At 38.8% G+C, this 12,828-nt stretch overlaps 1 pseudogene; it reads left to right on the top strand.

Annotated features, from left to right (window-relative positions):
* The first annotated feature begins 9,818 nt into the window (after positions 1-9,818).
* Positions 9,819-12,828, top strand: part of LOC102836185 — a 56,182-nt pseudogene continuing 53,172 nt past the window's right edge.

Genomic DNA, 12,828 nt, shown 5'->3' on the forward strand with positions numbered 1-12,828 from the left:
TTGGTGTGAAGCTCCTCCCCTAAATAAAATGAAGGTGCAGGCCGACCCAGGTGTGCATTATGGGCATGCAGTAAGAGTGTGCATTACAACTGGCAAGGCATGCATTACGGGCATGCGGTAAGAGTGTGCATTACAGCTTGGAGGGCGTGCTATATGGATGACTAAGCATGCGTTGCTGACCAGCTAGTAAGGGGTGTGTACTGCTCACATAGCTAAGATGTTTACTATGTGAGATCTTACCGCCCTCCATAGCTCAGATGTTCACCACACCTGATCTGCTGGACACCAGTAATGCATCCACCCTGGTTTCGGGGTGTCTCTTTGTCTCTCTCATTGTGTCTCTTTGTCTCCTCTTTTGCTATCCCTATCGCCGACAGATATCCCCACCTCGTGACCAAAACTCCCGTGTCAAGGCCAGTCCCCGACAATTTGTTGAATGTAAAATTGATGATCGGCTCTATAAACCTTCACTCAATTCACAGTAAAAAGTTTTCTACAAAAATAATGAAATGGATAAAATAATAATAATAATAGTTTTGGTACAGGATGGAAGGTAATACCTGGAGATACTTTGTGGGGAAATTAGTACTTGATTTGGACGTGGGATAATGTTTGTAAAGTCAGTGATTGGTAATGCAGGAAGGGGAAAGATAGAGAATGAGGAAAGTTGGGCAGAAAGATTTTAAGTCACATTCTAATACTCTCCAGCACCATGTATGAAAGTAATAGGAAGAGATTTGGGGTATCCAGAGCTTCTCCTTCCCTGGGACATATCAAAGGAAAGGCAGAGCCACAATAAACTGATTGAGAACCAGGAATACCAACCACAAAAATCCTGGACACACTTTGCAGTTTATGATGAGGAAATATCTGCTTAGGACGAGAAGACTCTTCCTTAGCATGACCTTTCAATGTATACTGACTTATTGTAATATCATTAACAAATGTGTCCACCTGTGTATATATCAAAAAACCCTGGACTTAATATTCGACCCCTGTGCAGAAAAGGACTGACAAAACCCAACGAAGACCTCTCTAGCCACTCCACCTGGACCAAATGACTCCCTTACAGGAGGAACCCTAAGTTTATTAAACCTTGCTCCCCAATTCCTTGGGATCTTCTCCACTCATGGAAACAGAGCAACAGAACCACTTCTGTCTTTGAAGTGTACTTTCACTTTTCAATAAAAATAGAACATTGTTGTTAGGAATGACTCTGGAGATCACATGGTAGAATTTTGCAAGACCAATGACTTATCCATTGCAATTTCCTTTTCCACCAACATAAATGGTAACTATATATATATATATGTATCTTGCCAGATGGGCTACACAGGAATCAAATTGAGTTCATCTGGGAGAAGAGATGATAAGAAGCACAATATTATCAGCTAAAACTAGACCAGAAGCCAACTGTGGAATGGTTCATTAATTGCTCATACTCAAGTTCAGGTTGAAGATGAAGAAATTAAAACAAGTCCAGAAGCCAAAATATGTCCTTGAACATATCCCACCTGAATTTAGAGACCATCTCAAGAATAGATTATGTGTATTAGACACTAATGACAGAAGACCAGAAAAGCTGTGGGATGAAATCAAGAACATCATGCAGGAAGAAAGAAAAGGGTCATTAAAAAGATAGGTAAGAAAGAAACTACCAAAATAGATGTTAGAAGAGACTCTGAAACTGGCTATCCAGTGTAGAGATGCTGAAGCAAATTGTAAGAAATAAGGAAGCAAAGGAGCTGAACAGAAAATTTCAAAGGGGAGCTTTAGAAGACAAAATCAAGTATTATATTCAAATATGTAAAGACCTAGAGTTAGAAAAGTAAAATGGTAGAACATGCTTAACATTTCACAAACTGAAAGAAATGAAGAAAAAGCCTCGAGCATTAACTTAAATATTAAAGTATTCTATGGGCAAAATATGTAACAATAGAGTGAATATCAAAAGAAGATGGAAGATATTCACAGAATCACTGTATCCAAAGGAAAGGGTTCTATATTCAACCATTTCAGGAGGTAGCATATGATCAAGAATGAATGGTACTGAAGGAAGAAATCTAAGCTGCATTGAAGGTATTGGTGAAAAACAAGGTTTCAAGAATCGGTGGAATACAAATGGAAATCTTTCAACAAACTGATGCAGCATTTGAGGTGCTCATTCATCTATACTTAGAAATTTGGAAGACAGCTACTTAAGCAAATGATTGTAAGAGATCCATATTTGTGCCCATTCCAAAGAGAGGTGACTAAATGAAATGAGGAAATCATCAAACAGTACCATTAAAATCACACATACAAGTAATGTTTTGCTAAATATAATACTAAAACGACTGCAACAATACATTGACAGGGAACTTCCTGAAATTCAAGCTAGATACAGAACAGGATGTGAAAGTAAGGATATTATTGCTGATGTCAGATGGATTTTAGCGGAAAGCAGGGAATATCAGAAAGATATTAACTTGTGCTTTATTGACTATGCAAAGGCTTTTGACTGAGTGGATCATGACCAGGTATGGATAACATTGTGAAGAATTAGTATTCTAGAACACTTGACTGTGCTCATGAGGAGCCTGTACATAGACAAAGAAGCAGTTATTCAGACAGAACAAGAGGATACTGAATGGTTTTAAATCAGGAAAGGTGTGCCCCAAGGCTGTGTCTTTTCACCATACGTATTCAATCTCTTATGCTGAGCAAACAATCTGAGAAGCTGGGTTATATGAAGAAAAGCATGGCATCAGGATTAGAAGAGAACTCCTTAACAATCTGCAATATGCAGATGATAGATGACACAACCTTGCTTGCTGAAAGCAAAGAGGACATAAAATACATACTGGTGAAGATCAAAGACCACAACCATCAGTATGGCTTGCACCTCAAATTAAATAAAAGAGAAATCCTCACCACCGGAGCAATAAATAACATCATAATAACTGGAGAAAAGATTGAAGTTGTCAAAGACTATAATTTGCTTGGATCCACAATCTCAACACTCATGGAAGCAGAAGTCAAGAATTCAAATGACATATTGCACTAGGCAAATCAGCTGCATAAGACCTCTTTAATATGTTCAAGAGCAAAAATAGTCAGTTTGAGGACTAAAGTGCTCTTGACCCAAGCCATGGTATTTTCAGTTGCCTGATAGTAGTCCTGGTGTGCGTTGGACTGCAAGCCGTTTGAACCACAAGGTCGGTGGTTCACGCTCACCAGCTGCTCCTTGGAAACCCTATACAGGACCACTACGAGTCAGAACTGAATCAATGGCATTTAATGACAGTATAAGCAAGTGAAAATTGATCAATGAATACAGAAGACCATAGAAGAATTGATGCATTTGAGTTATGGTGTTGGAGAAGAATATTGATAGTACTGTGGGCTTCCAGAAGAACAAACAGGTCTGTGTTGAAAGGAGTACAGCCAGAAAGCTCTTTGGAAACAAGGATGGTGAGACTTTGTTTCTCATACTTCAGACATGATATCAGAAGGGACCAGCCCCTAGAAAAGGGCTTGGTAAAGTGGAGTGTTAGTGAAAAAGAGGAAGAGCCCCCAATGAGATGAATTGACACTATGGCATCTGCCATGATTTTAAGCATAACTACAATTGTGACAATTGTGGCACTCAACAAACATATAAAGAAATGTTCACAATCATTAGTTATTAGAGAGATGCAAATCAAAATAACAACGAGATATCATCTCACACCAGCAATAACAGTGAAGTTCAATAAGCAGAGAACAATAAATGCTGGTGAGGATGTGAAGAGACTGGGGCCCTCCTACACTGCTGGTGGGAATGTAAAATGGTTCAGCCACTCTGGAAAACAATACGGTGCTTCCTCAGAAAGTTGAAAGTAGAAATACCTTATGATTGAGCAATTCCTCTACTTGAAATATATCCACAAGAAATATAAGTTGAAATATGAGTAAATATATACACACCAATGTCCATCACAGCACTATTCACAATAGCAAAAAGATAGAGATAACCTCAGTGCTCATCAATAGAAGAATGGATAAATAAATTTTGGTACATACACACAATGGAATACTATACTACCTTGAAGAACAACAAGGAAGCTTTAAGTCACCGCATAACATGGATGAACCTTGAGGACATTGTGCTGAGTGAAATTAGTCAGTCACAGAAGGACAAATATTGAATAAGATCATTATTTTTAAAACTTAAGAAGAGATATTCATACTTAAAGACAAAAAGTTCTTTGATGGTTACTAGGGGTGGGACAGAGAGGATGGTAAGGCACATGTTAGGGGATAGTCACATCATAGCTTGGGTATTGGGGAAGGCAATATGTAAGGAAGGAGAGGGCAATACACAAGAAGGTGACTCATGGAAGAATAAGGAAGATAGGGGAAACTTAGGTAGCTTTGCATGGGCTAAATGGGACAGAAGTAAATAGTGATAATTACTCAAACTTGGAACAGCAGGGCTATGTGATACAAGGTTAGAAGCATAATCTGAATGGGCTAAAGAGGGGAAATAATGTTAAGGTACTTGACTATCTTATAGATATTGGTTTCCCTTGCCTAATGTTATAAAATAGACACGAGTGGGATAGAAAGGAACATAGGCGAACATGATTACAGAAAGCTTGCAAGCCTGTCTTTAGCTTATAACTGATTTGAATACCTAAAAGAGGTTCTAGAACTTGCCCATTGAAATAGACTTTTTGTGACGCTTTTGTAGAGTACAGGGTCTTACATAGAATTCTGAGCCTCATCCAGAACACTGAGGTGGGGCATTCCAACTTCAAATGACATGCAGACCAATCTGGAGCTACAGGAAAAGAAGATACGTCTTGAAATAAAGACCAGTAGGAAAGGGGGAAAAAAGCAGTGTTTGGCTATTGCAAGAATAAACTAGCTGTTCTCCTGGAAGCCACTGAGGCAAGTCGCCAAGTCCCTTCAGGACATATCCCCTTCCAATACTGAAACCCAACGGGAACATTTAAGCAGTCTTGTAAGCTTGCTGATGATCATGTTTGGCTACTTGTGAGTGCAAGTGGAGGAAAGGAAATAATGAAGACTTGGACTGAGTTTGACTATGTTCTGTAGACTTCTGTCGACCTTAAGATAGTAGAGGGAAGAAGAAGGGCTGATTGGTTCAATGTTTGAAGAGACTTGGAAACCACTGAGCCCATGGACACTGACCCAGTCACTGGGGAATCAGCTGAGAGTAAAGAGTCCAGCTGATACTGTGGGGGAGGCAACCAAGAATGCTCAAAGTTGCAAAGAGTACCCATTTAACATAACTTGGATAGCTTGATGATCAGAACTTGACTAGAGGAAGATAAAGAAATTTGAAAAAGGAAGCAAGTGTAAATTGCTGCAATTTGAGGAACTTGACATTTACTTATGGATGTGTTGTTGTTGTTAGGTGCCATCGAGTCAATACAGACTCAGATGAAACATTGCCTGATCCTGAGCCAACCTATCAATTGTTGCCATGCTTGAGCCCATTGAGGCTGCCACTTTGCCAAACCATCTCACTGGGGGTCTTGCTCTTTTTCTCTGACCCTCCATCTTACGAAACATGATATCCTTCTCCAGCGACTGGTCCCTCCTGACAATATGTCCGAAGTATGAGAGACAAAGTTTGGCCATTCTAGCCTCAAGGAGCACTCTGGTTGCACTTTTTCCAATATAGATTTGTTGGTTCTTTTGGCAACTCATGGCACTTTCAATATTCTCCACCAACACCATAACTCAAAAGCATCAATTCTTCTACAGTCTTCCTTATTTACGGTTCAGCTTTCGCATACATATGAAGTTATTGAAAATACCATGGGTCAGGTGCACCATAGTCTTCAAGCTGACATTTTTGCTCTTCAACTGTTGGAGACCACTAAGCACTGAGATGTTGAGGCCCTGTGTCATGGATGAAAATCCTACACGATGGCTCCACTCAGGCTAGCTAGGGACCGTGAGGGCCCAAGGAAGTGACCTCCTGACATCCCGGGTTCCTTGGTTTTTTGCGTACTCACTGTTGGGCTACCCCTGTGTAATTTTCTTTGGTCTTATTATTCATTATATGCTTCGAACTCTAGTAATTGTAGCTTCTGAGAAAATGGTTTCTTATGTGCCTCTCTTAATGTCTCCACTGTGTTGGCAGTGCGTAAGGTTCTGGGAACAAATCTCTCTGAGGAACAAACTCTGCCCACCTGGCAAGCATGTCCAAACTGTTCTTTATCAAATTATTCAGTTATGTTTGATATTAACTTAATACATGAGCCCTTGATACCCATGGACAAATATTAACAAAAACTCTTCTAAAGCCGAGGCCTAAAAGTTCCTAAGGCAAGTTTGCTGGGCAGCTCTGGAGACAATCTGTCCAAGGAATTCACTCAAAGTAAGTTGGTGACTTCTGGGGTATTGTTCAAAGAATAACAGTGACAGCCTTCTCAAATCATCCTCAGGTGCAAACTATTAACCTAGGCGTCCTTCTTCCTCCTGCAAGCCTAGGCCAGGTAGCTGAAACAGCTGGACTCCTTCCAGACCTTTTGAATTCTTTTCTCACCTTTACCCATTGGAGACTAGGTGCTATAGGTATGTTAATTAGCCTTGAGAAACCTCGAGTTGTGCCTTGGGATTCGAACCTAAAAAGTAATGTATAACAATTTGCTTGAATTTCTGGAAAATTAAGGATGTTAGATTATCAAGACAATTTGTGATGTATGTATTAGAATTTGTTCCTGTAAATCATGGTGTCCTGTTTTGAATGATTAATCACATTTCACTTCTGTACCCTGTCTTAATAATCCCCTTCTTCCTTTGTGTAAAGCTCCTCCCTGAAATAAAAAGGGGGTGCAGACTGAACCCTGTATGCATTACAGGCTGTGCATTACTGCCTGCAGGGGCCACGATGCCTGTAGTCCAGGGTCTGCCTACCAGTTTTGCATCCACTCTAGTTTCGGTGTGTTTCTTTGTCTCTCTCCTTGCGGCTTTGTGTGTACTTTTTTTTTCTGTCTCTGTCGCCGCCAGATCTCCCTTCTTCGTGAACCAAACTCTCATGTTGAGGCAGGACCTCGACATTCAACACTTTAAAAAGGTCTTGTGCAGCAGATTTGCCTAATGTAATACGTCCTTTGATTTCTTGACTGCTACTTCTGTGAGTGTTGATAGTTGATCCAAGAATAATGAGATTCTTGACAATTTCAACCTTTTATCCCTGATAAGAATGTTTATTATTGGTCCAGTGGTGAGATTTTTTGTTTTCTTTACATTGAGGGGCAATTCATACAGAAGGTTGTGCTCTTTGATCTTCATCAGTAAATATTTTTAAGTCCTCTTCACTTTCAGCAAGCAAGGTTGTATCATCTGCATATCGCAGGTTCTTAATGAGTATTCCTCCAATCCTGATGCCACGTTTTACTTCATAGAAACCAGCTTCTCAGATTATTTGCTAAGCATACAGGTTGAATAAGTATGGTGAAATAATACAGCCCTGTTACACAACTTTCATAATTTTAAACCATTCAGTGTTCCCATGTTCTGTTCGAACAACTGCCTCTTGGTCCATGAGCTTATGTCCTCATGAACACAATTAAATGTTCTGGAATACTCATACTTCACAACGTTGCCCATAACTTCTCATGATCCACACAATCAAAAGCCTTTGCATAATCAAGAAAGCACAGGTAAAAATCCTTCTGACATTTACCTTGAAATATCCTTCTGATATTAATCTTGATTTCAGCCAATATCCATTGGGCATCAGCAATGATATCCCTCATTCCACAATCTTTTCTGAACCCAGCTTGAGCCTCTGGAAATTCTCGGTCAGTGTATGCTTGCAGCCATTTCTGTAATACCTTTAGTAAAACTGTACTTGCATAGGATATCAAAGATATTATCCAATGATTTCTGCATTCCATTGGGTCATTTCTTTGGAATGGGCACAAATATGGATCTCTGAATCTCCTCCAATCAGTTGGCCAGATAGTTGTCTTCTAAATTTCTTGGCATATATGAGTGAGTGCCTCCTGTGTCACCTCACTTTCTTGAAATATTTCAATTGTTATTCCATCAATTCCTGGTGCCTTGTTATTTGCCAGTTCTTTAAATTCACCTTGGACTTCCTCCTTTAGTATCATTGGCTCTTGATCATATGCTACCTCTTGAAATGGTTGAACATTAGCCATTTCCTTTTGGTGTAGTGATTCTGTGTATTCCTTCCATCTTCTTTTGATGATTTCCCATCATTCAATAACTTGACCATAGAATCTTTCAGTCATGAAAGTCGAGGCTTGAATTTTTTCTTCATTTCCTCCAGCTTGAGAAATGCTGAGTGTGTTCTTCCTTTTTGGTTTTCTGATCCCAGATCTTTGCACATTTTGTTGTAACATTTGACTTTATCTTCTCGAGTTGACCTTTCAAATTTTCAGTTCAGCTCTTGTACCTCCTCATTTCTTCCATTTGCTTTAGGATCTCTATGCTAAAGCATAGAGCAAGTTTCAGTGTCTCTTCTGACATCCATTTTGACATTTTCCTGTTTTTCTTGTCTTCTTAATTAATGACTTGTTGCTTTTCTCCTGTATGATGTTCTTGATGTCATCCCAGAAGTCATCTGGTCTTCGGTCTTTAGTCTTTAATGTATCAAATATGTTGTTCAGATGATCTCTAAATTCAGGTGTGAAATATTCAAGGTCTTATTTTGGTTCTTGTGTTCTTATTTTCATTTTCTTTATCTTCAGCTGATTATACATGTGGGGCATTATAATCATTGCAATGAAACAAAGTATGATTGGTTGAATGTAAAATTGATGATATGCCCAGTAAACTATTGATGGGAGCAATTTGAGCTGAAGGTTTCAGACTTAGGAATAGTTTAACTGAAGGATTGCTACTGAACTGTTTTGGACCAGAAAATTAGGCTGCTCCCAGGTCAAGTTGCCCCTCTGAGGAACTTGCAGGGCTGCCTTGGGGGACAGGGAACTTGCAAAATTTTTCCTGGTAGGACCCTCAGATCAAGTCTGCAAAAACATCTAGATGCCCTATCTCTGTTTCCTTAGCAACCACACGTGACATACTTCTGATAAAACCCCACTTACTGCTTGCATCAATAACACCAGATGTTTTTTGCACTCATTTCCCTGCCCCCAGAACCTCCTTTGATATATAATAATTGTGCTGAATCTAGGTCTGTGTCACAGTATCTCCATCAGAGTGCTGTGTCCCACCTGGTACCAACTTTGCTATTTTCATTTTGTGTCTTCCTTTTTTTCTAATCTCCCATAGCCCAGGTTTAATCTCTCTGTGTGGGTTGCAGAGTATAGACATTGTCAGTCAATACAGATGGTGCCCAAATGTGGGGCTCGAGTACAGGGGAACTTCTAAGCCAGAGACGAGGAGACGCTCTGAGGTCCACACATTCAGATAAGGTACAGAGTGAGTTAGAGCCGGGTGTAAAACATGGGACATTCAGGGTCAAAGAACTGCCAGTTGTTTGTAGATATGCTTAAGGCTCTATTGAGTGCCAGAGGAACTCCTATTAAAGGTGTTCAGCTTGCTCACTTTTTAGATTTTGTACAGAAGACTTATCCCTGGTTCCCAGAGGAAGGGACTGTAAATATGGATACTTGGGAGGAGGTCGGGAAGAAGTTGCATGCTGGTTATACTAATGAAGGGCCTAATAGGATACTACTTTTTGCATTTTCTGTGTGGACATTTATGCATGAAAGTTTAGACCCTCAGCCTGACTATGAGAAAGCAGTTTTAACTCCCAGCCTGAGCTTGTAGAGCATTTGCGGCAGACAGTGTAGGTTCATGAGGGGCTGTATTCACCCAAGCCAATGGTGCCACAGAAGGAGAAACTGAAAGAACAGGGAGCCTCCACTTGTCCCCAGGACTATTCTTTAAAGGAACAGGGACATCCAATAGCGGAAGGTTCCAATTCAGATTGGGAGAAAGAATCAGAAATATGTGCACCTCAATTAGTTGTGCTTTCTACAACTGAGGCAACTGCTGTCAGCATGAAACTGAAAGTGCTTACAGATTTAATTCCAAAAGTAAGGGAGCAGATTTCTTGTGATCTGTCTGCTTTGTCTCCAGTTCAGAAGGATTTGAGAGAAGCAAGGATAGTGGGAGAGGAGAGTTATCAACCTCTGTGATTATAAATTCCAACAGGCATCAGCAGAGAGCTTTATGGAGATTGGTTGCCATCCTTGGAATAAGTAATTATACCAGTAAAAGCCTAAAAGATCTTGGGGGATCAGGACAAACAGCTCACTACATTTATGCCTGTGTTCAGGCCCCCTATGTTCTGGTAACAGCATCAGTCAATATTTCATATGCAGAGAGACATTATATTGTAAGTTGTGTTTCTTGTAACCTCACCTCATCTTTCTTTTTTTTAACTAGAAACCGGATGTGCTGATAGTATATCCAGCATATAGAGCACAACTTGGAAATAAAAGTAAATGCACTAGAGGCCACCATAATTGGTCTAGGAAATCAGGTCGCGGCCCTTAAATACAGTCAAGATACTCAATTCCATGATTCATTTCCCCATATCTGTGCTGCCATATGACACTTGTAATTGGGAGTGGAATAAAGATTCAAGTCACCTTTAAGGTATTTGGCATCATGCAAATATAAGTTTGGATTTAAGAAAACTTTATAAACAGATTATGGCTGTACAAAACAGTAGAAATGAGGTCCTGGTCCCCTGAGGATGTGGCCAAGACTGTGTGGGATCTACTTAATGGATTTAATCCTTTTAACATACTGTGACATATGGTGTGGCTCCTTGGTATTATTGTTTGATGTTAATCTTGTTGCTTATTTTCACAGTCTTCTGCCTAGTTCTCTGACACCAGTTCTTTCAGCTCCAACTGACCATTCATCACCTTCATTTAAAAAATAATAAGTGGGGAGATTTGGGGTGTGATTTAAGCTGAAGGTCTCAGACTTGAAGATAGTTTAACTGAAGGATTGTAACTGAATAGTTGTGTTCCAGAAAATCGGGCTGCTCACAGGCCAAGTTGCCCCCCTGAGGAACTTGTAAGGCTGCCTTAGGGGACAGGAAACTTGGGATATTAGCAATTAAAACTTGCAAAAATATTTAACAACTTCTGTTTAGCCCATAGATCAAAATAAGAAAAAAATAATCCCTGGAAAAATTGTCTTTTCTTCAAAGAAATCATACATAATAAAACTCACAGCAGACAAACACAGTCTAGATCAAATTTTTCAAATGAATAAATAGAATTGGTGAAATAAAATCACTTTATTGGTTCAATAAATGGAGGTTTCAAAAGAAAAAATATGATAAAATGAAGATAAAGCAACAGATATTGTCCTATGTGGAGTCCTGTGGTGCTGCAAGAGAATGTCTTGGACTGCAAGGTCAGTTTGAATCACAAGGTCAGTGGTTCAAACCCATCAGCTTCTCCTCAGAAGGCCTAAACAGGGTTGTTATGGGTTGGAACTGACTTGTCAGCACTTAGCAGCAGAACAATTGTCCTATGTGGAGAACTGAGAAGAAAGTATTAAAACATGGACAGAACTCTAAGAAAACTGTGTGATATTATTTCCAATTCAAACATCTCTCAAAAAGAGAGGAAAAAGAGATTGCCAATAAAGCCTACTTGATAAAGAATGTATTCATGTCTTAAAGTTTGAGAGATTTAGATTTAAAGAGTAAACATCCAGTGCATCATAAATAGAATCATTCCTCAAAACTGTGGCAGAGGAGAACTGTCCTCTATTGGGTTTCTCTGGGTGACATTTAATGTGAGGCAAACCTTTAATGTGAGGCAACTCTGAGTGGATTTGTACCCTGAATTTTTCATTTTACAATTCAAAGCACTAGATTAAGGGAAACTAGTCTTTGAAGCTCTGAAGGCAATGCTTTCTATATCTTGGACTTAACTAGGAGAAGAATTTAACCTGAGTGATCTAATGTTGTTAAAACTATAATAGATTGTTTGTAAATTTCTTCTATTGCTGACATTCATGACTATGTTTTCTGATTTTTTTTTTCCATTGCAGATCTTAATAGAATATGCAGAGGTTCTCTTCTTGTCTCACTTACAAAGAATATACTTGATGAAAACCCAGCTTAGACAATATGCAGCAAGGTTCTCAGTATCTTGATATTACCTATAATAGACAGTAGTCCTTGGGTAGGCCAATCAATTTGAAACTTTGCTAATTCAGTTGTAATTTACAATAATTTCAAATTTTATCTAAACCCATTACTTTATTTGTAAGTTTGGTTTTCTTTATGTTTAATACACTTTTCCATTTTTAATTTGTGCGGAGAAAATGAAAGAAGAGAATAATATTTATATGATCATTATACAAACAATATAATTGAAGAACCCGTACTCCTAGAAGAGTCCTGTCATAATAGGATAGTTATCAGCACCTTAGAATTTTGTATTACTAAATAGAAGTTCTTTATAATAGTTGAATTTCACTAGTAATTTTCTTGCATCCTTTTGATGGATTTACATTTGTTAATCAGAAAAAGTAGGAAGGGAAAGATGAAATTATTATTTTTTTCATATGCAAAAAATATAACTGAAGAAATAGAGTCTTTAACTTATAAGGCAAAGACATTGGCATTACATCCTAAGACATGTCTTCTTTCTGGCAAACTAATTTATATAAACATTGATTATTTGAGTCTAAGTCTCTTTATTCATTAATATGTAACACAACAGTTGTAAAATGTTGATATAATATGTTCATTGTAAAGTTAAGAAAAATAATTTGTCAAATAAACGTTAAGAACAGTGGGAAACGCGGCTTTCCACCGTAGAACCATGGCCCAGTTTATCCGTAAACTGGTGGAGA

The sequence above is a fragment of the Chrysochloris asiatica genome, unplaced genomic scaffold, assembly GCF_000296735.1.
Source record: "Chrysochloris asiatica unplaced genomic scaffold, ChrAsi1.0 scaffold00600, whole genome shotgun sequence".
NCBI lineage: Eukaryota > Metazoa > Chordata > Mammalia > Afrosoricida > Chrysochloridae > Chrysochloris > Chrysochloris asiatica.